The sequence below is a fragment of the Capricornis sumatraensis genome, chromosome 5 (genome assembly GCF_032405125.1).
Source record: "Capricornis sumatraensis isolate serow.1 chromosome 5, serow.2, whole genome shotgun sequence".
In the NCBI taxonomy this organism is placed as follows: domain Eukaryota; kingdom Metazoa; phylum Chordata; class Mammalia; order Artiodactyla; family Bovidae; genus Capricornis; species Capricornis sumatraensis.
The window spans coordinates 41,191,629-41,217,616 of record NC_091073.1 but is presented as its reverse complement, the minus strand read 5'-3'; the positions used below and the strand labels follow the sequence as shown (position 1 = coordinate 41,217,616).

The window sequence follows — 25,988 nt, the reverse complement described above, 5'->3', positions numbered from 1 at the left end:
CTGTGGTAAGAACTGTCTGATTCTCATTCTATGTAGGCTGTCACAGACTAGCTGTTTCACTCTCAGCCTTAAATGTTTCTCCTCTGACTCAGATGATTGCTGTGTTGTGGGCATCAGACCCCTGCTTCAGTTCCCCCACCTGCTGAGGGCAGGTTCACCTAACTTTCCTGTTTTCCCCCTAGTTGCTTCATCCTACCAAGTTTTGCATGCCTCTGTATATTCTTTTCCTCTAGTCAGGTACTCTTGTTTGCTCTCAGCTGCAAACATGCACTTCTGTGTCTGAAGATGCATTCCTGATGTATCCGTGAAGAGAGATGTACTCTACATCCACCTATTCCTCTACCATCTTGTTCTCCCCCTGTTTATTTTTTTAGTGGGGAGGCTGTGTATCGCTGTAATGCGATCTTCTGGATACAGGGCCTTTCCTTAAAGACATGGTGTCTATATGGCAGAAGTATTGGTAAATTACCCAACTGAGTGAAACAGATTTTTTTCCCCAGAGATGTATGTATCCCTCTCTACCTGATTTGTACATCTGTCTATTAAGTGCTCAGGATGTATTCATGCTCAGTATGTATGCTTGTATGTATGCTTAGACACAAAACTCTGCTTTCCCTTTGGAATCTAAGCTAGGATGAGGCTGATTGCAAGATTTGCTCTCACACATCCAACTTGGTGGAATATATGATCTTTAACAAAGAAGTGAAACCAAGATGGGCCTAGGTGAAAATGAGAAAGAAAGCTCAGCATCTGACTGCCTGCTTCATTAAACCTGAGGCAAACCTCTAACTCTGTCCTTTCCAATATTTTACCTCTATTTTTAGGCTAAGTCAAATTCAGTTTGTGTAACTTTCATCCAAAAAGTTTCCTTGACTCTCTCAGCTAGAGAGGCACTCACTGTCAGAGTTATAAACAATTTATAGCCCTCTATTACTCTACCCTTTCTCTCTCCTCTAGATAGGATGTCAGAATAGAAGCAAAGGGGTTATTATTATAGGCTTAACCTAAATGTGTTCTGATTTACTCTAAAGAAAATCATTTGCAAAGTTTGCTCCTTTGACAAATATCAAATTACTTGAAATTCACTTCCAGCTAATCATGACCCATCAGTGTATCCATACCCCTCTTGAGAATTGCAACTCCAACTCAAGGAAAACAAATGGTTCTAATTTGCTACTAACACATATGGCTGATCAATGAGTATCCTCATAGTGTCTCCTCTTGCTAACAAAATAAACCTTACTGTACAACTAGTAGAAGACCTTCTTGCCCTTACTACCGCTTCTGTCCTTCCTTCCATTCTTTTTTCCTTCCTCCCTCCTGTCCTTCCTTATGCTAACTCCTTTGACAATTTTTCTTCTTTCTTTGGCATTCTAGATAAATTAATAGCCTTAAATTATCAAGTGCCTTTAAAAAGCACACACACATACACACAGAGGATTATTTAGCAGTCCTTATAATCATACAGAACTAGAAGATGGTTTTTAATATATATGATTTGGCTTAATTATTTGAATCAAAATGCTAATTATTTGGTACATATATTTTAAACCATATTTTAAGACACCCTAACAAGTGTAACATAACTTTGAAGAAGTTTATCCTTGGACACTAAACGCACGTCATTAGTTCATACAAACCCTGATCAAAACTGGGCCAGATAGATGCATCTAAACTGATAGAAGTGGAAATTATATTATATTGGCCTTTTAGCATCATAGAGATTTTAGAGCTTCCAGGGACTTAGAAGATAATACAGTCAGATTCTCCAATTTTAAGGATAATTGAATTTAACCAAGAGAGGTTAAGGGAATTATATAAAATAAAACAGCTAATTGATGGCAGAGCACAGATTAAAATCGGGGTCACATATCTCACAAGTCAAGCATTTTTCCTCTGTAACATGTTGTAATGTTAGTCTAAAATAATGTTAAGGAGATAAGCATTATATTGTTATTATTAATTGAGGTTTGCACAAGCAGCTATTCATGTAGCATTTACTTTCTTTAAAAACACTTGGTCTCTGCTATTTCATTGCTCTTCAACTCCATGGCTGAAATTAATTTTGGCTAAGATATTTACTTTGGTGTTTCAGAAATATGCATGTTTTTCTTTATAAGTATATAAACACATTATAGTAATCATTATATAATAATGAACTTAAAATGCATTATTTAATTTCTGAAAATAAGACTAAAGCATTTTCTTTATAATGAATTCATATTGTTCAAAAACAAAAGCATTTTTCTCCCCTGCAAAACCTGTTGAGCAAGTGTGGTTTACAGCAGAAACATTTAGATGGAGAATATGATTCGGTATGCCCCTGAGGTGGGATCAATTTTCAAAGGATTAAGCTTGAAATCTCAAGTGACTTACCTGCTTGTCTGACTGACCATGAGAGTTGAGATGGCACTAAGTCTTGCTTTACTCGTCAGCCTGGGTGGGCTTAACTCTGGGAACCAGGTAGAGAAACTTTGGTAAATTATTTTCTTTTAAAAATTTGCTCTTGGCACAATGGATAATAAAGACTTAAATGTCTTTGTGCATAGTGCAAACACTGATGTGCTTTGCAGAATCTCTGCAGTATTTGTGTGCATGTGTGCTCAGCTGTGTCTGACTCTGCAACCCCACAGACCGTAGCCCACCAGGCTCTTCTGTCCATGGGATTCTCTGGCAAGAACACTGGAGGGGGTTGCCATTTCCTATTTCAGGGGAACTTCCGGACCCAGGAATCAGTCCTGCGTCTCCTATTTTTCCTGCATTGGCAAGTGACTTCTTGACTACTCTGTTACCTGGGAAGCCCTCTGCAGCACCTTTTATTTGACCTGCTATGAGAAAGGCTACAAGTGAAGGGGAAGAGCCAAGGGAAGATGACAAAATTGAGAAATAAATCCCCTTCCCCTGGTTACTCCCAGCAAGTCTGAATAGCTCTGACTGTTCTTCAGGATCTAGTTTGATGTTTATTGGCATTGGGCCAAAGACATTCTTTTTTTTCTATTCTTATACACATTCATCTTTTACTGGTTTGTCTTGCTTTTTTGTTTGGTAACTCTCAGGAATATATTAGGATTGCATTTGTTCTTAGAGGTATAATAAATAGTTTCAAATATTAAATTTTAATATAGTCTCTAATAGGAAAATTTAAAATAAATAGAAACAGTTTGTAGACAGAAGTTGTGTTTCATGAGTCTTATCAATAAGGCAGTCTCTAGAAAATGGAAATTTTCAGGTAGATTATTTCTCTAAATCCCTGGGGCTGTCTGGTTTATCTGGTGACTATGTTGGGATTTGTCATAAGTATTACCCAATTTCATTCATCTTTCTGAAGCAGTTTCCTATCGGACACATTTAAGGATCACTAACTTTTTCTAGGAAACATATATTGCAAATAATATCATCTTTTTCCTAACCTAATTCTGAGTTCCTTTCTCCTCTTTCTCTTTCTCTGTCTAGTTTTAGTTACCTTATATGAAATATACTAATTTCTAAGACACAAATATACACCCATATAAACTACTAAGATAATGGACCCACAAAATAAAAGTAGCTCATCAGTTTTTAACTTTAGTTTAGTCAGAACTGCTTTTCTTGACTCAGAATTTCAACTTCTGGAAATCATATTCACTAAATTGTTTACAGAAACATAAATGGGAATAAAGGAAAAACAAGATGATTAGCCTTATAAAAACACTTTATCTAGTTCTGAGTACTATTATAAACTCCTTGTGTCCAGGTATTTCTGATACTTGAATGAAAAGTGAAGTGAAGTGAAAGTCGTTCAGTTGTGTCTGACTCTTTGCAACCCCATGGACTATACAGTCCATAGAATTCTCCAGGCCAGAATACTCAAGTGAGTAGCCTTTCCCTTCTCCAGCAGATCTTCCCAATCCAGGAATCGAACCAGGGTCTCCGGCATTGCAGGTGGATCCTTTACCAACTGAGCTATCAGGGAAGCCCAATATATACTTGAATGGATACTAACAAACTTCGAAATGGAATGGAAACTAACAATTACAAGCAAACTTAACAAGCTATCAATAGTCCTTTATTTTATAACCAAGACCTGCATCTTTGACCTTACCATGAAAGATACAGGAGGGCCTGGTAGAGTCGGCACAAATCTGTCAACGCTCTTCAAAGGTCACATCCCACTGAAATTCAGTCAGAAAATCCTCCTCAGAAATTCAGAAAAACACACCACCAAAATGCAAATATAATTATAATAACATGCTCCATAATTCAACCTTTGTCCTTGATGCAAGATAACATGTCATACCTCACTGTACTCCTTTCATTTACTAAATGCAATTACTTCGTCTGTTTACTTGGCATTGTCTTTCTCACCAGTTTTTAAGCTTATTTAAGATATGTACCATGTCTGTCCTGCTGTAGATACATCCAGAGTGTCTAGCACCTTGGCTACCATGTTTGAATACTTGATGGAATGAATGAACAAGAAAACTAAAACAAAACATTCTATTAGATTGGTAAAAGTAATAGCATAATTTATATCAATAGGGCCATTACAATTAATTTTAGAATAAGCCTTAAAATCATAGAAAATATAGAACCTGTGAAAAAAATGAAAATGTGAAGTAATTTCACACGCACCTGTTGCAGATTTTTATAAAATTTGGAATTTTTTTTGGTGACAATTAAGAACATTATGTTTCTAGGAGCTTGTCTCACTGCTAATTTGTTAATTCAATTATTTTTAACTGTTTATTATTAGGTAATGGGTCAGTTATATTTGTTACAATCATTGATTAATACTAGATTCATCTGAAAAATAGCAGTTATGAAATAAATATATTTGTTTCTCAGTTCAAATATATTAAATAATTTTGGCTAAAAGAACTTGGGTCTCATGAACTAGGCAACAAGAATAAGTTTATATTGGTAATGACATCTTGGGACATTTTAAAATATCACAATTTTCACTAATAATATTGGCATTATTCTTTAAGCTGAATCATGTATATTAATTATAAATGAGATTAGATTACAAACTCCAGTGCTGAAAGGTATTTCCGCACACTTCCACCAAGGTAACCATTGTATAAGCTGGTCAGGTTACACCATTATCTCTTGAGCATCTGGAAAACTTATACTATTTGGTCTCTAGGTACCAACAATAAATTCTCTAGGGAATTTTCTGTTTTTCTAGCTCAGATTCTTTTTCACATAAGAAATATATAACATGAGCTGAAGTTTAAATACAATTATTTTCTAATAGTATGTTATATCATGCAAACAGCAACAATGATGATTTTTTACGTTGTACCTCTGGGGTTATGTCTACCTCATTTCAGAAATATGAAGTTTGGTTAAAACAAATAATTAGATACACACATGCATGCATACCTATATTTTTCACTAGATTCATACACACACACACACACACATACACAAACCCTAACATTTATAAATCATGTTTCACATTTGAGAATAGTTTAATACTATTTGTCTGGTTCCTTATTAACTGAGTCTTTACTGATACATTAATGAAGGAGTGAAATAGCACTGCGATTTCAGACACACAAGAAATCTCAAATAACTGAGCAATAGAAATATAAATTCAACTAAAATACTTTGAAATGCTTTTCTGATATTATATTTGATTGTTTTAAAACTCAGATATCCATATCAAGGTCAACAGCATGCTAGTAATAGTAGTACACCAGCAACATTCCTCCAGCCCAGAAATTCCAAAAATGTTTTCTGTAGGACACTAGTTTCTGAAATTTAAGATGCATAGGTAATGTGGAATGAACAAAGCTGAACAACTAATTTAGCCCCTGCAAGACCGTTAAGACTATTAACTCTAATACTATTAAGTACGTAAATGTGCAATGTGACAGTAATAGAGTGTGAAAGTTTTCCTACATTTACTTAAATATTCTACCATTTCCTTAAGGCACATTCGAAAAACTAGTGCTGCAAGGAACACACTTGAGAAAAGTTGCCCCATCTAAACCTTCATTATGTGAAAAACACCAAAATCTGTTGTAGTGCCAGAGATGCTAGAAAGCAGTTGTGCATGATTGGATATTCTCTAAGTAGAATACGTGCTAAGTTGCTTGAGTCATGTCCAACTCTGTGAGATCTGATGGACTGTAGCCTGCCAGGCTCCTCTGTCCGTGGGATTCTCCAAGTGAGAATACTGGAGTGGGTTGCCATGCCCTCCTCCAGGGGATCTTCCCAGCCCAGGGATCAAACCCATGTCTCTTAAACCTCCTGCATTGGCAGGCGGGTTCTTTACCACTAATGCCACCTGGGAAGAGTGTGGGTCTACTATAGCAGAACACACTTACCTATAATTTAAGAGTTTGATGGCATTCCCTGCCAAACTTCTACTGTGCTTTGTTAGGCTTTGTGTCCTGCTCCAATTTCTTCATTATGAAGAGTCATGTTTAACAAGTAACTTTATGTTTCTTTGATTTCCACAATTTGTGAACATTTCACCCACTTAATTGCTGGTTCAGTTAACCCCTCCCCAAATGCCTTGCTGGTTTCATTATATGGGCCACTCAAATAGTATCTCTCATTTCCCAAAATCATCTCATTCACTTTAGCTTATAAAAAAAACAATAATATATTAACATATAATGTAACACTACAGATACATCTTATTTTCTTAATATATACTCATAGAGCACCAAAAGATTTTCAGAGATTATATCATGGCTTGCATGCTCAGTGGGCTTCCCTGGTGGCTCAGAGGTTAAAGCGTCTGCCTCCAATGCGGGAGACCCAGGTTCGATCCCTGGGTCGGGAAGATCCCCTGGAGAAGGAAACGGCAACCCACTCCAGTATTCTTGCCTGGAGAATCCCATGGACGGAGAAGCCTAGTAGGTTACAGTCCACGGGATCACAAAGAGTTGGACACAACTGAGAGACTTCACCTTAACTTATGCTCAGTGGTGGCCAACTTATTGGGACCCCGTGGACAATAGCCCACCAGGCTCCTCTGTCCATGGAAATTCACAACCAAGAATACTGGAATGGGTTGCCATTTCCTCCTCTAGGAGATCTTCCCAACCCAGGAATAGAACCATGTCTCTTGAAGTTCCTGCACTGGCAGACAAATTCTTTACCACTGAGCCAGTTGGGAAGCCCAGAGATTATATAAACATCCATTTATTTGACAAGGTCCATTTTTAACCATTTAAATTTTATCTTTTACTTTTTCTGCTTAAATATAAAATTTTCCATATCCAAGTTATTTTTAAAATCTTATCCCAGATTTTTAACTTATCCCATGTGAACTATGTGCGGATGATGGATTCTCTTTACAGTCTGCAAATGTGTCTTCAAAGCTTCACAGGGCATCATCCAGCTTGCTTAAGCTGCTGCCTCCCATTGACTCTGCCTTTTCTTGGGTCATTAAACAACTGGCTATGCAGGAAAGACCTCTGAAATTCCTAATAATTATCTCTCTCTCTTTCTACAGTTAGGGAGGAGCTAGAAGAAAGAGAGGAGAGAAAAATACACAATTCTGCTTAAACTGTCACTTTGCATCAGTCTGAGCGGGAACACGTATATCTGGCCTGAAAAGGGCTGCCGAGAACAATTAAGCTTTGGGGTTAGGAGTGAACCTGGGAAACAGTCCAGCTTCTTGCAAGTCAGGTCTTCACTCTGTGACTGTCAATGTAACAAAAATGAACAGATAAACAGATTTCTATCAGGATATACGATCAGTCATCTTAAAATTGTGTACATGTATTATGTACTATATTTACACATTGCATATTTTATAAGACACTCAAAGACAAATTTTAAGTGCATGCACTAAACAGGGTGAACCAATGCCTTTGATTCCAAACAGAACCTCTTTTGAGATCAAAAGATAGCACTACTTATAATTATATTGAGACAACTGTTGTGAATTGGAACCCTCCTAGGCAAAGCTGGAGGAGAAGGTCATGGCACCCCACTCCAGTACTCGTGCCTGAAAAATCCCATGGACAGAGGAGCCTGGTAGGCTGCAGTCCATGGGGTGGCGAAGAGTTGGACACGACTGAGCAACTTCACTTTCACTTTTCATGTTCATGCATTGGAGAAGGAAATGGCAACCCACTCCAATGTTCTTGCCTGGAGAATCCCAGGGAGGAGGGAGCCTGGTGGGCTGCTGTCTATGGGGTCGCACAGAGTCGGACACAACTGAAGTGACTTAGCAGCAGCAGCAGCAGGCAAAGCTGGATACAGAAAATGCCTAACAAAGATTAAACTAAAGGCATTTTTCAAATGTCTTACTAATTATAATGGCTTCTTACTATCACCTGGTAATATCACAAAGTACAATATACACTGGGGGCTAAGTTCACCATTAACTGTAGGGGTCTTAATCTATATTTCAAGTAGATATTTTGATAACTTTAGAGGTTTCATCTCATTGCTTAGTGAGTCTGTTTATTTCATCATCATTTTTGTTCTACTTATAATTGAGACTAAAGAAGACTTTCTATGAGAATGAGAACAGTTAGCTCTGCCACTTTTCTGGTTTGTTTCTTTGTATTTGCAAAAATGTATTTACAAAAATATTTTACAGTTCCCACTTCATTAGTTTAATTAATATCTAGAAACATAATCAACAATAAAATTTATAAATCCATTTAAAAGTAAAGAACAGACACAATAGCTGTTCCCTTGGTTTAACTTCAACTCTTAGATCAGTTTACCAGACATTAATGGTAAGAAACAATGTCATCTGACATTTGGATAAAATAAAGGTACTAGTGTGAATACAGTATTATATATATGTGAAGCTTAATTTGGACTTTTAAAACAACATTAATATAAATAATAAACCTACTAGATCTAAACTTTCTAAACTCCAATAGCACGTATCTTCTATACTCCTTGGGATGTACACACTTAACTTTAGAGCTGGTTATCTAGACTAGTGTTTTTCCAATTATGATGCACATAAAACTCTCTGAAGTTCTTGAGAAACGTGCACATTCTGATTTAGTTGGTCTATAGAGCAGCCCAGGAATCTGCATTTCTATCAACTTTTTAAGTGTTGCTCAACTAAGGACCATACATTAAGAAACAAAAAGCCTAGACCTGTTCAGCTTAGTACACTAACCACTGCAACATGTGGCTACTGAGCAGTTAATATGTGGTTAATCTAAGCTGAGACTTACTGTAAATGTAAAATACTCATCAAATTTCAAAAAAGTACAAAAAATAATATAAAATAGTTCATTAATAATTTTAATACTGATGATATGTCAGAATAATATGGATCCTTAATATATAAAAATTTAAGATAATACAGAGTATGAATGCAATCAGTTCAGTTCAGTCGCTCAGTCGTGTCTGACTCTTTGCGACCCCATGAATCGCAGCACGCCAGGCCTCCCTGTCCATCACCAGCTCCCGGAGTTCACTCAGACTCACGTCCATCAAGTCTGTGATGCCATCCAGCCATCTCATCCTGGGTCGTCCCCTTCTCCTCCTGCCCCCAATCTCTCCCAGCATCAGAGTCTTTTCCAATGAGTCAGCTCTTCGCATGAGGTGGCCAAAGTACTGGAGTTTCAGCTTTAGCATCATTCCTTCCAAAGAAATCCCAGGGCTGATCTCCTTCAGAATGGACTGGTTGGATCTCCTTGCAGTCCAAGGGACTCTCAAGAGTCTTCTCCAACACCACAGTTCAAACACATCAATTCTTCGGCGCTCAGCCTTCTTCACAGTTCAACTCTCACATCCATACGTGACCACTGGAAAGACCATAGCCTTGACTAGGCGGACCTTAGTCGGCAAAGTAGTGTCTCTGCTTTTGAATATATTATCTAGGTTGGTCATAACTTTTCTTCCAAGGAGGAAGCGTCTTTTAATTTCATGGCTGCAGTCACCATCTGCACTGATTCTGGAGGTCAAAAAAATAAAGTCTGACACTGTTTCTACTGTTTCCCCATCTATTTCCATGAAGTGATGTGACCAGATGCCATGATCTTCATTTTTTGAATGTTGAGCTTGAAGCCAACTTTTTCACTCTTCTCTTTCACTTTCATCAAGAGGCTTTTTAGCTCCTCTTCACTTTCTGCCATAAGGGTGGTGTCATCTGCATATCTGAGGTGATTGATATTTCTCCCAGCAATCTTGATTCCAGCTTGTGTTTCTTCCAGTCCAGCGTTTCTCATGATGTACTCTGCATAGAAGTTAAATAAGCAGGGTGACAATATACAGCCTTGATATACTCCTTTTCCTATTTGGAACCAGTCTGTTGTTCCATGTCCAGTTCTAACTGTTGCTTCCTGACCTGCATACTGATTTCTCAAGAGGCATGTCAGGTGGTCTGGTATTCCCATCTCTTGAAGAATTTTCCACAGTTTATTGTGATCCACACAATCAAAGGCTTTGGCATAGTCAATAAAGCAGAAATAGATGTTTTTCTGGAATTTTCTTGCTTTTTCCATGATCCAGCGGATGTTGGCAATTTGATCTCTGGTTCCTCTGCCTTTTCTAAAACCAGCTTGAACATCAGGGAGTTCACGGTTCACATATTGCTGAAGTCTGGCTTGGAGAATTTTGAGCATTACTTTACTAGCATGTGAGATGAGTACAATTGTGTGGTAGTTTGAGCATTCTGTGGCATTGCCTTTCTTTGGATTTGGAATGAAAACTGACCTTTTCCAGTCCTGTGGCCACTGCTGAGTTTTCCAAATTTGCTGGCATATTGAGTGCAGCACTTTCACAGCATCATCTTTCAGGATTCGAAACAGCTCAACTGGAATTCCATCACCTCCACTAGCTTTGTTCGTAGTGATGCTTTCTAAGGCCCACTTGACTTCACATTCCAGGATGTCTGGCTCTAGATTAGTGATGACATCACCATGATTATCTGGGTTGTGAAGATCTTTTTTGTATAGTTCTTCCGTGTATTCTTGCCACCTCTTCTTAATATCTTCTGCTTCTGTTAGGTCCATACCATTTCTGTCCTTTATCGAGCCCATCTTTGCATGAAATGTTCCCTTGGTATATCTAATTTTCTTGAAGAGATCTCTAGTCTTTCCCATTCTGTTCTTTTCCTCTATTTCTTTGCATTGATCGCTGAGGAAGGCTTTCTTATCTCTTCTTGCTATTCTTTGGAACTCTGCATTCAGATGCTTATATCTTTCCTTTTCTCCTTTGCTTTTCGCCTCTCTTCTTTTCACAGCTATTTGTAAGTCCTCCCCAGACAGCCATTTTGCTTTTCTGCATTTCTTTTCCATGGGGACGTTCTTGATCCCTGTCTCCTGTACAATGTCACGAACCTCATTCCATAGTTCATCAGGCACTCTATCTATCAGATCTTGACCCTTAAGTCTATTTCTCACTTTCATTGTATAATCATAATGGATTTGATTTAGGTCACACCTGAATGGTCTAGCGGTTTTCCCTACTTTCTTCAATTTGAGTCTGAATTTGGCAATAAGGAGTTCATGATCTGAGCCACAGTCAGCTCCTGGTCTTGTTTTTGTTGACTGTATAGAGCTTCTCCATCTTTGGCTGCAAAGAATATAATCAATCTGATTTCGGTGTTGACCATCTGGTGATGTCCATGTGTAGAGTCTTCTCTTGTGTTGTTGGAAGAGGGTGTTTGCTATGACCAGTGCATTTTCTTGGCAAAACTCTATTAGTCTTTGCCCTGCTTCATTCCACATTCCAAGGCCAAATTTGCCTGTTACTCCTGGTGTTTCTTGACTTCCTACTTTTGCATTCCAGTCCCCTATAATGAAAAGGACATCTTTTTTGGGTGTAAGTTCTAAAAGATCTTGTAGGTCTTCATAAAACCGTTCAACTTCAGTTTCTTCAGTGTTACTTGTTGGTGCATAGACTTGGATAAATGTGATATTGAATGGTTTGCCTTGGAGACGAACAGAGATCATTCTGTCGTTTTTGAGATTGTGTCCAAGTACTGCATTTTGGACTCTTCTGTTGACCATGATAGCTACTCCATTTCTTCTGAGGTATTCCTGCCCACAGTAGTAAATGTAATGGTCATCTGAGTTAAATTCACCCATAACCTTTAATGTGACTACCAGAAAATTTAGAATTATTGTGGCTCACATTATATTTACTTTGGATGCTGCTGCTTGAGATCAGAGAACAATAATCATCCTGATTATGAAAAGTGGAAGTGAAAACATTCACTATGTGCCTCAATTAATATTTCCAAATTTGCCTTCTGCCATCCCATAAGTTTCAGCTATATAATGCTATTTGATATTCACTCAATATTTATTCTTTTATTTATTTCATTATCCAATAAGTATTTACTGAGTGTCTACACTGAACCACATAACATTAGTAGGTAATGGGAGTGTTAAAAAAGATAGATGGGGTCCAGTTTCACTAAACATATTATATCTGATTAGCTCTACTCATTACATAAAAAGAAAAATTTATATTATTCCTTACATCCCTTTTTTTAAAAGTACTTACTGTCTCCTTAATCTGTACTTCTATAGCATGTTTTATATGTTTCACAAAAAAGCATTCCTTATATATGCTTAATATAGATTTGACTCATAGTTCCACATATGTGTTGTCAAGACTTTGATGGTATGATATCATCACTATTTAATTGTCCACTCAAAGTATGATGTCCAGCACATAGTAGGTGCTATCTAAAGCAGTTTCTGAGCTGACTAATTATTTCACAAATAAGATGGTAAAAATAAACATCAATCACTTCCACAATTGAATTTCATTTAAAATCAATGATTATTTTAATTTGATTGCCATTTGGCATGGTTCACTATGGTCCTCTTTCTGTTTGTACAAATATCTTATTCAGTAATGTACTACTATCAAGCTCAGCAAATTTAGAATCAATTCAGCAAAATTTGAGCCATACTTGATGATCTTATTTGACTTTAAGCAATTCATTAAGTCATCCTAAATGAGTCTCCTCATTAGTAAAGTGGATTTTGAATTACTTTTGCATGTTTTTGTTGAAAAAATTGAAAGAATCAATTTATTAAACAGTACCTGGTTTATAGCAGTCCGTCAATAAATATGAAATCTAACTAGCTAAGTCTTAGTCATCTTATTTTCTTTTCAGTAACAAAATGTAAAATAACATTTGGTGGGTAAGGCATTAAATCACTTACATGTTCTGAGTAAAATGTGTAACTTTACATTTATCTAAATGTACTGCATTAGCAAGGAGTCCCATTTCCTTCTGTCTTTTTAGTATAAATGAGGGGATGAAACCAAGAAAAAAAAATCCTTCTATTGTTCCAAAATCAATGACTATTAGGAAGTGACAATGAAGCCTTAAAAAACAATCAGCAAAAACCATGTCTTTAAAAATTTTTTTTTCTTCCCTCAATCTGATTTCTGTCTAAAAGTCATTGCACATTCATGACTAATAAGTTAAATTTCAATCCATTTGTAGACCCTATGGATACTAAAAGAATAATAAAAAATACTGTTTGAAAAACTCTGTGCCCACAAATTTTGTAATCTAGAGGAGAAGAAACAGACAATATGAATAGGTTCATATTAAAGAAATTTAAATCTTCCAAAATAGAAAGCACTAGACCAAGATGGATTCAATTATGAATTCTCCTAAACAGTTAAAAGATAATTATGCTGATTCTCTATAATCTCTTTCAATGGATAAAAGCAAGGAGAATATTTCCTAGGTCATTCTATGAGGTCAACATTTCCCTAAGAATGCAACCAAAGACATTAGAAGAAATAAAAACTACAGACCAACAGCTCTCATAACAGCAGATGTGAAATTCCTGAACAAAGTATTAGAAAACCAAATCCAATAATGTATAAACTGAATTATATACCACAGTCAAGTGAGATTTATCCCAGGTATGCAAGGCTGCATCAACGTTTGAAAATCAAGTAATGTAATCAATCATATCAACAGACTAAAGAATAAAACATAACATAATCATGTCAATATAAGCAGAAAAAACATCTGATGAAAATCCAACATTCATTCATGATAAGAAACAGTAAATTTGGAATAGACAAGATCTTCTTAAACTTGATAAAGAATATCTTCAATAAAATCTAAATTTATGGTTAATAGTGAAAAACTCAAAACCTTGTCTATGCAAAAAATTTGGGTTTCCTAGGTAGTGCTAGTGATAAAGAATCTGCCTGCCAATGCAAGAAGACATGAGACGCTGGTTTGATTCCAGGTTGGGAAGATCCCATGGAGAAGGGGAATGCAACCTACTCCAGTTGTCTAGAGAATCCCATGGATAGAGGAACCCAGTGGGCTACAGTCCATGGGGCCACAAAGAGTCAGATATAACCAAACAACTGCTGCTGCTGCTGCTGCTAAGTCACTTCCGTTGTGTCCAACTCTGTGCGACCCCTGGATGGCAGCCCACCTGGCTGTTCCGCCCGTGGGATTTTCCAGGCAAGAGTACTGGAGTAGGGTGCCATTGCCTTGTCCACTGAACAACTGAGCACATGTAAAAAAAAAAAAAAATCAAAAGGAAAAACAGAAAAAAAAAAGAAAAAAGCCTCCTAGAACTAAGTGATTGCAGCAATGTTGCAGAATATAGCGTTAAAATACAAAAGTCAATTGCTTTATTTTATAGCAATGATAATGTGGAATTTGAAATTAAACACAATGTCATTCATATTAGTATCACAAAAATAAAGTACTTAGATATAAGTAACAAAATATGCATAAGAGCTATATGAGGAAAGCTACAACACTCTGGTGAACAAAATAAAAAATAAATAAATAAGTAAATGGAGAAACAGTCTGTGTTTATAGCTAGGCAGACTCAAGTTTGGGGCTTCACAGGTGGTGCTAGTGATGAAGAATCCACTTGCCAATGCAGGAGACAGGAAATTCAGGTTTGATCCCTGGACTGGGAAAGATACCCTGGAGTAGAAAATGTCCACCCACTCCAGTATTGTTGCTTGGAGAACCGCATGGACAGAGGAACCTGGTGGGCTAGAGTACATGAGGTCCCAGAGAGTCAAACATGAGTGAGTATCTGAGCACAGCACAGTACAGACTCAATATTGTCAAGATATCAGCTGATCTGTAGTCAATGCAATCTTAGTCAAAGTCCCAGCAAGTTATTTTACTGATAGTGACAAACTGATTGGTTCTACAGTTTATATAGAGATTCACAATAGCCAATACAATGGTGTTATCATTGTTTAGTCACTAGGTTATGTCTGATTCTTTGCCACCCCATGGACTATAGCCAGCCAGGCTCCTCTGTCCATAGGATTCTCCAGGCAAAAATACTGGAGATGGTTGAGTTGCCATTTCCTTCTCCAGGATGTCTTCCTGATCTGAGGACTGAACTGCATTTCCTACATTGCCAGGCGGATACTTAACAATTGAGCCACCAGGGAAGCTCAGCCAATATAACATTGAAGGGTCATAACAAAATTGGAGGTCTGACACCACCTGACTTCAAGATTACAATCTCAAAGATACAGTAATCAGAACAGAGTGCTATTGATGGAAAAAAGACAAATAGAACAATGGTCAGAATAAAAAGCCCAGAAATAGAATCCCACCTCACAGATATAGTCAAGTGATTTTTGATAAATGGTGAAAAGCAATGAAATGGAGAAAAGATAGTTTTTTAAAGAAATGGTGCTAGAGCAATTAAACTCTACATCCCCATACAAAGAGAAACTGAATCTGGACATAAATATTGTACTCTTCACAAAAATTAACTCAAAAAGGATTAGAGATGCAATGTGAAACTGCTTAAAAACTAAAATAGGAGAGAATCAGGATGATTTTCTTGATTATGGTAATGACCTTTTAGATAAAACACTAAGGTCAAGAACCCTACAAGTAAATGATGGACTCTGAGTGATTATGATGTGTCAATACAGGCTCATCGATTGTAACAAATGTTCCATTCGGGTGGGGGAATGTTGATAATAGGAAAGGACATGCATATAAAAGGATAGGGGGGTACATGGGAAATCTCTATACCTTACAGTAAATTTTTTGTGAATCTAAAATTCTCTAAAATATTAAGGTCTTTAAAATTTGGATCATAGAAAAAGCAAGAGAGTTCCAGAAAAACATCTACTTCTCCTCCACCTTACCTGCCAACTGAGAAATTGGTATGCAGGTCAAGAAGCAACAGTTAGAAGTGAACATGAAACAACTGGTCCAAATTGGGAAAGGAGTACTTCAAGGCTGTATATTGTCACCCTGCTTATTAAACTTATATGCAGAGTATATGGGAAATGCCAGGCTGGATGAAGCACAAGCTGAAATCAAGATTGCCAGGAGAAATATCAATAACCTCAGATAGGCAGATGACACCACCCTTATGGCAGACAGTGAAGAAGAACTAAAGAGCCTCCTGATGAAAGTGAAAGAGGAGAGTGAAAAAGTTGGCTTCAAGCTCAACATTCAGAAAACGAAGATCATGGCATCTGGTCCCATCACTTCATGGGAAATAGATGGGGAAACAACGGAAACAGTGAGAGACTTTATTTTGCGGGGGTGCAAGATCATTGCAAATGGTGACTGCAGCCATGAAATTAAGACGCTTACTCCTTGGAAGAAAAGCTATGACCAATTTAGACAGCATATTAAAAAGCAGAGACGTTACTCTACCAACAAATGTCTGTCTAGTCAAAGCCATGTTTTTTCCAGTAGTGATGTATGGATGTGAGAGTTGGACTATAAAGAAAGCTGAGCGCTGAAGAATTGATGCTTTTGAACTGTGGTATTGGAAAAAAATCCAAATCCCTTGGACTGCAAGGAGATCAAACCAGTCAATCCTAAGGGAAATGAGTTCTGAATATTCATTGGAAGGACTGATGCTGAAGCTGAAATTCCAATACTTTGGCCACCTGATGCGAAGAACAGAAACATTGGAAAAGACCCTGATGCTGGGAAAGATTGAAGGCAGGAGAGGGGGATGGCAGAGGATGAGATGGTTGGATGGCTATCACCGGCTTGATGGACATGAGTTTGAGCAAGCTTCCGGAGTTGGTGATGGACAGGGAAGCCTGGCACGCTGCAGTCCATGGAGTCTCAAAGAGTAGGACGTGACTGAGCCATTGAACTGACTGTATCACTGCAATGCTTGGCAGAGCTAAAGCTACATTATGTCCATTTTATGAATTATGTGTTTTCTAATCAATGTAACTCTTTGTCCCATTTAATCTTTTTTGCTGAAATGCCTATATAGAAATATTAAAATTGCACTGTCACTTTTCATCTAATTTTAATGACCTAATAGACTTTCACCCAGTGTTTAGATTTTCATTTTTTTGTTAAAATTTAGGAAATCTTCATGATACCAAATTTTAGGCATTCAATCTTTCAATAGTACATCATTGAAAGTTGGTTTTCCCCTTAAATGAGAGAATGTATCTTTTAAGGCAGAATTTTCCTGATTTACTACTATAACTAATGTACTTCTTCTTTCCTCTTTTTTTTCTTTTAATCTCATGTGTCCTTGACATCTCCTAGATTTTGGCTACATGGACCACATGCAATTTGATTTTAAATTCACTGCTATAAAAGAGGATGTATATCATGCTTAAAATTTCCCAATGATTGCTCTTAAGTTTTTCAAAAGCATTTTAGACACCACTAGCCTTTTCTCTAATTGTTGAGATCAAAGCTTTCTTTCTTAGAAAACTTAATTTTGATATAAGGATTATGTTCTCTTTGCCTCCTTGCTTCTCCACTACTGTAAGAGTTGTACTGAGGAGGATAATACTGGTATAGCAATAATCCATAGAAGTCTGTGGTGCTCCTAGGGTGACCACTTGAACACAGGGCTCCAGGGCAGACTTCTGAACATGATCCAGCATGATTCTCAGGGATTCACATGGCAGCTGTGTGGCGGTTAGCCCATATCTGAAGTTAGTGCACTGATAAACTATGGGCTTCCCTGGTGGCTCAGATGATAAAGAATCCACCTGCAACATGGGAGACCTGGGTTTGATTCCTGGTTTGGGAAGATCCCCTGGAGCAGGGAACAGCTGTCCACTCCAATATTCTGGCCTGGAGAATTCCATGGACTGTATAGTGCATGGGGCCACAAAGAGTCGGACATGACTGATTTTCACTTTCACTATGTAATAATTTCTATATGTTTTATATAGTAATAATATATATAATTATGTTTTATTATACATGTATATACTACATTAATATTTACATTTAATATAATTTTCACTTTCACTATATAATTATTTCACTGTATAGTTAAACTATACTTAGATAGGATTAGAGAGGGATGACCTATTTCTTTCTCCAAGTAAAAAGGGGAAACAATTTAGGTCATCAACAGAAGATCGGGTTTCTCTCATTCAAATATTATTCTCACCTTGTTCCAATTTAAAATCATTATCATTTTTTTACAGGTTTTGAAATTAAACAATATAAAGTTATGTATAAAAGAACAGACTTTGTAGCCACATTCACTAGGTTCAAATCTGACTCTTGTCCACTAGCTATGCAAACTATTTGCCAAGATAAACTGAATCAATATATATGACTATGCTGGGTTGAAACAGTAAGAATTCAATATATTCAGTTATTATTACAATGCTTTTTGATAGTGCTGAGGTATTTTCTTCATCTTTCATATCTTTATGTATATTTAAGAGCACAAAGAAGGTAGCCATTTGTCTGCCATCCAGAAGTTACACTGAAATGGAATTTCTTGCTTATCTATTTTAAATAATTTCTTTCATAACATTCAAAATCATCTGAGACTTTGAGGCACCAAACTTGCATTGCCAAAGGTGACACACAGAGATACCTGTTCATAACTATGCCAACTCATCACCCTCAGCTGGAATAAATCTACCACTTTCAATTAGCTCCATGGAATTTCAGATTTTTAAACTACTGTTGGACTCTGAAAGCTGCTTTACAATATTTTATTTACCCTCAATTTCCAACTGAATTTTTTTTTTTTGCTTTTTTCTGTTGCCACTGTTTTTAAAGTTTAGACACCTCTTCTCTCATTCCTTTTTGCAGACTTCTCTACTCATTGAATAATGTAAATCAAAGTTCTCTAAGGGAGAAATGTTTATATTTCTATATAGCAACAGTTGTGTTCTCTCTCTTAAAAAATGAAAAAGAAACTGTTAATATCACAATGAAATACATTTTAGAAATGGGAGTAAAATTATATAATTAACAGTAAAATTATGTAAATTATTTAATAGGTAAACTTGGATGTTAATCTTCAAAAACTGTGTGTGTATGTTTGTGTGTGCAAGTAGGGTTATAATGGGTACTGGCTTGCAAAACAATTTAGTATTTCAAACCTTAAATTCTTATTCTCAGAACACCCATGTTTTATCATTCTAGAATCAGTATTTCAAAACAAACGTGCAGACTTTTTCTATGATACATGCAAATACAGATATGTTCATGCATTAAAGTGTTTTTTGGTCATTCTGATTGACTGTATCAAGCTGAATCTAGTCAAAACTAAGCTCGTCTTTTTCTCTTACACTTTTATATTTTAACTATTACTTTAAATGTCACATTCTCAGGCTTAAAATTCCAGAAAATACTCAAAATAATATTTAATTCCTTCCTAGTCCTCTACTTTACTAACTGAAAGGTCAAAAGGGTCCAAAGAAAGGTAATATCAGTGAAAATAAAACAACAGAAAAATACAATATTTTAGAGAATAATATATAAAATTTGACAACTGACTGAATATGGTAAAAAAAAATCACTGTTTTAGATCAGGAGAGGAAACTAATGCTGAAGTACATACAAAATATTTCATTGAGAGTGTCATGATTAATACCACTTGCAAAAATGAGCCTTATCTTCTTTAAAAAAAGATAGTTGTATTATGCAAGGAAATCAGATTGCTATTTTATAATAAAGTCTAAATTGAAGAGAAATTGAGTACCTACACTCTCTTCTAAAGTAAATGCTATGTGTACCTGTCTCTGAGAAGACGTTTTCTCCAAGAGCCAGTTGACACCGACTAGCAGGGAGAGCAAAGGGACTATCTGTTAAGGAAATATTTAGCCTGGCTCTTCTGTTGTCAAGGTCTAGCTTCTCTTATCATTCTCTAAGTTTTGTATACTCCTTTCTTTCAAGTACCATGACTCAGGAAGTAAGTGAAAATGACACTACAAGAAACTGAAATATAAAACAGCAGATGCAGCCCTAAATCTATCCTAGTTGACAGTTTATCACCACCTAAGGTCATTCGACTTTACTTACAAAATTTCAGAGGGAGAGAGACAAGGCTAGGTAGGTGGTCAACTGTAGGATGTAAAAATCTGCTTCATTTCCTCACACTTACCAAAAAACAAAAACAACTTTTGACCTTCAACTTGAGTATCCTATCCTATAAGGAATATTGAGCAATTCAAACAGCAGGTTGGACCTCTTTAGTAACTGTGTGCTATGATTGGAATGACTTTTCATAGTTATTAATAGCAAACATTATGAGGAAAGAGAATGTGCTTATTTTTTAATCTCACCAGCAAAACACTTCCTGTTTTCTTGATGATGCTTCTCTTTTGACTGATGGGCCTGTTAAGTTTCTGGGAATAAAAGCCTAACAAACATATCACACACAGATTTTCTTTAGGAACTCAAATTCAAGTCCTATTTAACACAGTGGGGTCACCAAACATCCAGTAAAGCTATTGCCAATGTTTGTTTTCTTGCAATTAGATGAAAATCAAAGCCATGTGGGTACCCACAGGGAAAACAGCAGGTCTCAATGTGTGCTTGGTGGGGCACATTCTGCCATTTATTCTCTTGTACTCTTTTATGTTTGACAATGCAACCACAACTTTATTTTATTTTATTATTTGTGCTGTAATTGTGGTGATGCTAAAAAGTTTCTCCCACCTTACATATACTGTTTACTGATGCTCACCAGGTGGTTTCAGTGAAGAAAATCAAATTCCCTTCTATAATGAGTCTACTTCCTTTACAGTTTAAATAAGAAGACAGTGTAGCAGGTGCCTGACAACCTCAGTGAAGACAATAAGCAAAAGGGAAATCCAAAGAATTTTGACATTATGCTCTATTAAAGGTCTTTCCAGGAAATGAAAGCAATATGGATATAACAAAGGTATTTAAGAAAAAAAATGTTTGTTCACATGCATGCACACAAACATCCACACACGTGATGAAATTCTTAAAATGTGTGATTATGACAAGAGGAAGTAATAAAACCAAATCATTTAAGAGTAAAGTTATATTTCTTTTCAACTAAATATTAAGACACAAAGGCTAGTGATGCCAGATTTTTAACTAACTAATATAAAGGCTAGCATAAAAAACTAAATTATTTTTATTTTCTGAGAATTTCATTGAATATTTTGTTCATTTTGCCTTTAACTACGAAGATGGTTCTCAGAAAAGAAGCTGCACATAAAGCAATGTTTTCTTTGGTAACAGACAACTTATTGGGAAAGAAAAAAAAAGTAGCTGTTTACATTAGCCAAAAAATAGCCCTCAGTAAATATGCATACATTATAATGATTCAAATTCTGTTGAAGTCTTGACATGTTAAGTTTTTGTTTTTAAACATTTTCATTCACCTCCTCCCCTAGGCAGTGGATTTTTCACTTCAAGGGAAGAAAAAGGAAATAAATATGAGGAACCTCAATGGAACAGTGGTAGCTTTGGTTTGACGCAAATCCAAATCAAACTCATTCACATCTTGCAGACTCATTGAATTCAGTGACAGTGAAGGAATGGAGAACAGGTAGAAAGTAAAGCAGACAAGGGAAGGAGTGAGTTTAGAATTTCATTCTGATGTATGTATGTTGCTACCTTTCTTTTAAAAAAGTTACTCAAGGACTGCTGAAAGAGTTTTAACTAAAATAACAGACCCTGGTTAACCAAAGAATTAATAACAAATATGACTGTCTAGTAAAGAAAAAGAAAACAGCATTTAAAGCTCTCCATTTACTACCTTAGTTTAACAGGATTCTTAGATAATGATCGCTAACATTTCTTGAGGGGGGAAAAAAAAACAAAAAACTGTTACTACTTCATTTCCTCAGAATAGTTCTATGATGCAGGAACTATGGTTTCTTCCCATTCTATACAAACAAGTCTTAGAGAATTTGAAAAAAAAGTTAATAAAAATCACAGACAGAATTCAAAGACACAGCCCAGCACCAAAAAGTAGGCAAATTGTGAATCCTACTTCTACCCTCTCTCTGTACCAAAGACTGATTTGTTAATGATATGCTCTGCTGTTTTAGGATCTTGATTATGTTTTGTGTTTCAACTTTCTAAATACAAGGATTTACATTTGCACCACTTAAGAAGGTGATAATAATGTATTCCCAAGGATCCTAATATTTGATGCAGTTCATATTATCAATAATTCATATATAATATTTAAAGTAAATAATTTACATATTGTATCTATACTTAAACAATGTTTAGAAAACATGTATTTTCTCTAAGACACACAAACACAGAGCAAAGAAGTTCCCTAAGTATTTAATTTAGGATCTATTGAAATTAGTGGGATAATTCAATTAAAAAATGACTCTCCCTGACTACATACCAGGCACCATCCTAGCTTTGCTCTGTCTATGTTATACCAGAGTTAACTTATTTTCACCTCTCAATGAATAGAAAAACTCAACAAAGTTTGCATTATCTTACTTTGTTATGAATAAACTTGCTATATTCTCTTTTTATTGCCAAACCGTCTACAGCCTAGCATTTTGAAAGCTGAAAAGGATCATCTATTTTGGTTTTCCACTGTATCATCATCTCTCTTTTTCCTTTACGATTCTCTTAATCCAAACTCCACTCAGAAGATGTATTTTTAGATTCATTCAGCCAAAAATATCATGGGAAAAGTGTTCCTCTTCCACCAGGTCTGATTCCTTTTTGTTCTTCACTGTACTCCCCCAACCTATTTCTGAAAACCCATAGCCTGGTATATATGTTGCTATTAGTAGTAATAGTATTTGCTCTCTTTTAAGGTGGTATTCCACTTGATTCAAATGTGAAGCATTTCTTTCCCATTTTTCAATAATTAGAAAATGTTGTTGAGATGTCTAATTGGATCGGTTTGCTAAGAACAAACTAATGAGGAACTGTCAGTTACCATTCTGACAGAGGCTCCTACTTACTGCAGTCTCAAATAATGCAAACCTTTAGCTTCTTTGCTAAATTTCTACAACAATTTCTTCAACGTGTTTATTTTAATCCTTCTTTATGTATTTCTTTACCTTGAAAACTATGCCAAACCAATGATTTTCATATTTATCATTATGTATATTAAATGGAGGCACGTTTGGAAAAACTTGTACTTCCATATTTGGTCCAGTGTGCCATCATGTAAACCAGTTACACCAAGACAATTCAAATTCTCCTTAACATGTTTAGATGTTAAAGGTTTGCCATAATATCTGCAGGCTCATCATATGCCTCTGCAGCCTGCCTTGCAGAGTGTTATGAAAGGATGAAAGTTATGATAGGATGGTGAGAGTGAGTATTTAACAAATTTAGATTAAGTTTATTAAACTCATGATAACATACAAAAACAATAACAAGAATCAATGCTGGTTTTAGAAAAATGGGAAGGAAAGAAAAATTTACTTTCTATATTCCAGTATTTGTCTTTGAGAATCATTACTCCCTCCATAGATAAACACAATGTGGAGTCTCATTTTCCTATACTTCAGGCAATGCATGCTTCCATCTTGATCATTTCAAAAATGTAACACACAAAGTATTTATTTATCTATCTATTCATTGATAAACTTTAGATAAATTTCATATAAACTTTATTTAAAAATTATTAATTTTTGAAGTATAGTTGATTTACAGTGTTGCATGAGCTCCAGGTATACAGCAAAGTGAACAGATTATATAAATATTCTTTTTTAGATTCTCTTCTTTAAAGTTCATTTCAAAATATTAGTACAGCTCTCTCTGCTATAGAGGATGCCCTTGTTATCTATTTTATATATGTGTGTGCTAAGTCACTCAGAATTGTCTGACTCTTTGCAACCCTATGGACTGTAGCCCACCAGGCTCCTCTGTCCATGGGATTCTCCAGACAGGAATACTGGAGTTACCATGGAGGGTTGCTATGCCCTCCTCCAGAGGATCCTCCCAAACGAGGGATTGAACCCATGTCTCCTGCATCTCCTGCATTGGTAAGTGGGTTCTTGACCACTAGAACCACCTTGGAAGCCCATTTTATATATAGTATGTGTATATATTAATCCTAAATTTAGGTCAACCAAATAAGTGGCACCTATGAGATAACCTCTATTAAGATAGGGTTAACCCATTTATTTTATGAATTAAACAACGTCACAAAATATTAAAGAATATGCCTATATCCATGGCTAATTTAGAACCCAAAGTGTTTGTCTCTGAACTCAATACCCTTGGTGAAGGATTACCTTTTGTAAATAATTTCAATATAGCTCATTCCACTCATTATAGCTTTCAGATTTCTCTGTAAGCTGAATTTTTTTTCTTTCTATTTATCTACGTCTAAAGAGCCATGAAGTATTCTGAGTACTCCTTGGTGGATTCACACAGCTGAAGTTTCATCTTCCTTTCATGTGATAGACTTCAAAATGCCTGTTTTCACCAATTTTCCCAATGAGTTTTTTTCTTTTTTTTTTTCCCAAATGGCATGGTGAGTCCCCTAACCACAGCAACAGTCCTCTTCTGAATTCCTTTTTCAAAATTAATTATCCAATTAAAGTTTGAACATAATTCTTTGAAAGTATTAAATAGACTGTCACCTTCCCTGTTAAATGAAAGAAAGTGAAAGTGAAGTCGCTCAGTTGTGTCTGACTCTTTGTGACCCCATGGGCAGTAGCCTGCACCAGGCTCCTCCATCCATGGGATTTTCTAGGCAAGAGTATAGGAGTGGGTTGCCATTTCCTTCTCCAGAGAATATTTGCAACCCAGGGATCGAACCCAGGTCTCCCATAGTGTAGACAGATGCTTTACCATCTGGGCCACCAGGGAATTCCTATGAACTTAGTTATATGAACTATTTCAAGGTAGTATGTTACCTCTTTGAGGAATACTTAATTTAGAGATTAATATTTAACTGTGGATTAGATGAATGTTCTTTTCTGATCCATGAGTAGATTGAGTAATAATTTGGATAAGAAACCCTTTTGTTTGCCCCTAAGATCTTAATGGTTATTGTTTGGTTAATCAAATTTTATTTCTTTTCCCTAGAACAGTTCAGACAGTAGAATGAAATCTGATGTTGTTGATAAATTTGGCTATTAACTATAAACACATCAACTACCTTAAATAAAAGAAGAAGAAAAAAGGACATGAAAGGGTTCAGAACATATACCAGATATTATTCCAACAAATGCCAGGAAATGAATCATAATTTATTCTCAATAAATTTCTTTCTGTGTGATGATGCATTACCCTTGAATTCTGTTCATACCATTTCATTACATGTCATATCAAAATTAAAGTAATATAAAATGGAAAGTTTCATATAAATAATATTGATACTCCTTTTTTTTAAGTATAAAGCAGAATTTATTCATTTATACTAAATAGATGGACATTTTGAGTTATTTTACCTGCCTTTAATATTTTATCCATTGTTCCTACCCATAGTACTTGCAAGCAACAATGAAGAAATCTGTGGAGCATAGGAATCTAAGGATTATTAGCAAAGGATCTCATAGAAAAGCTAATAATGCTCTTACATTTGTTTAGCTTTTCTTATAGGCCATGGAAACTAGCTGGCAATGAAGAATGAAAAGGAATTCAGTCAAATGAACTTATAACAAAATTTGAATATGAGATCCTTTGCTAATAATCCTTAGATTTTTATACTCCATAGATTTCTTCATTGTTGCTTGCAAGTCTTATGGGTAGGAACAATGGATAAAATATTAAAGGCAGGTAAAATAACTCAAAATGTCCATCTATTTATGAAACTATAATCTTTATAACAGTAAACATTCCCAACTTGGAATTTGCATTACCAAGTTCTTTCAAGCCACACCGTCAGGTAGTCTCATGCAACAAAATTTTAAAC

General features: G+C 35.9%; 1 non-coding gene across 1 annotated transcript; it reads left to right on the top strand.

Moving 5' to 3' along the window:
* Positions 1–6,706: 6,706 nt before the first annotated feature.
* On the top strand, positions 6,707–6,778 carry TRNAW-CCA (transfer RNA tryptophan (anticodon CCA)). The gene has a single exon. It is a non-coding gene; the product is annotated as a tRNA-Trp (tRNA).
* The last annotated feature ends 19,210 nt before the right edge of the window (positions 6,779–25,988 follow it).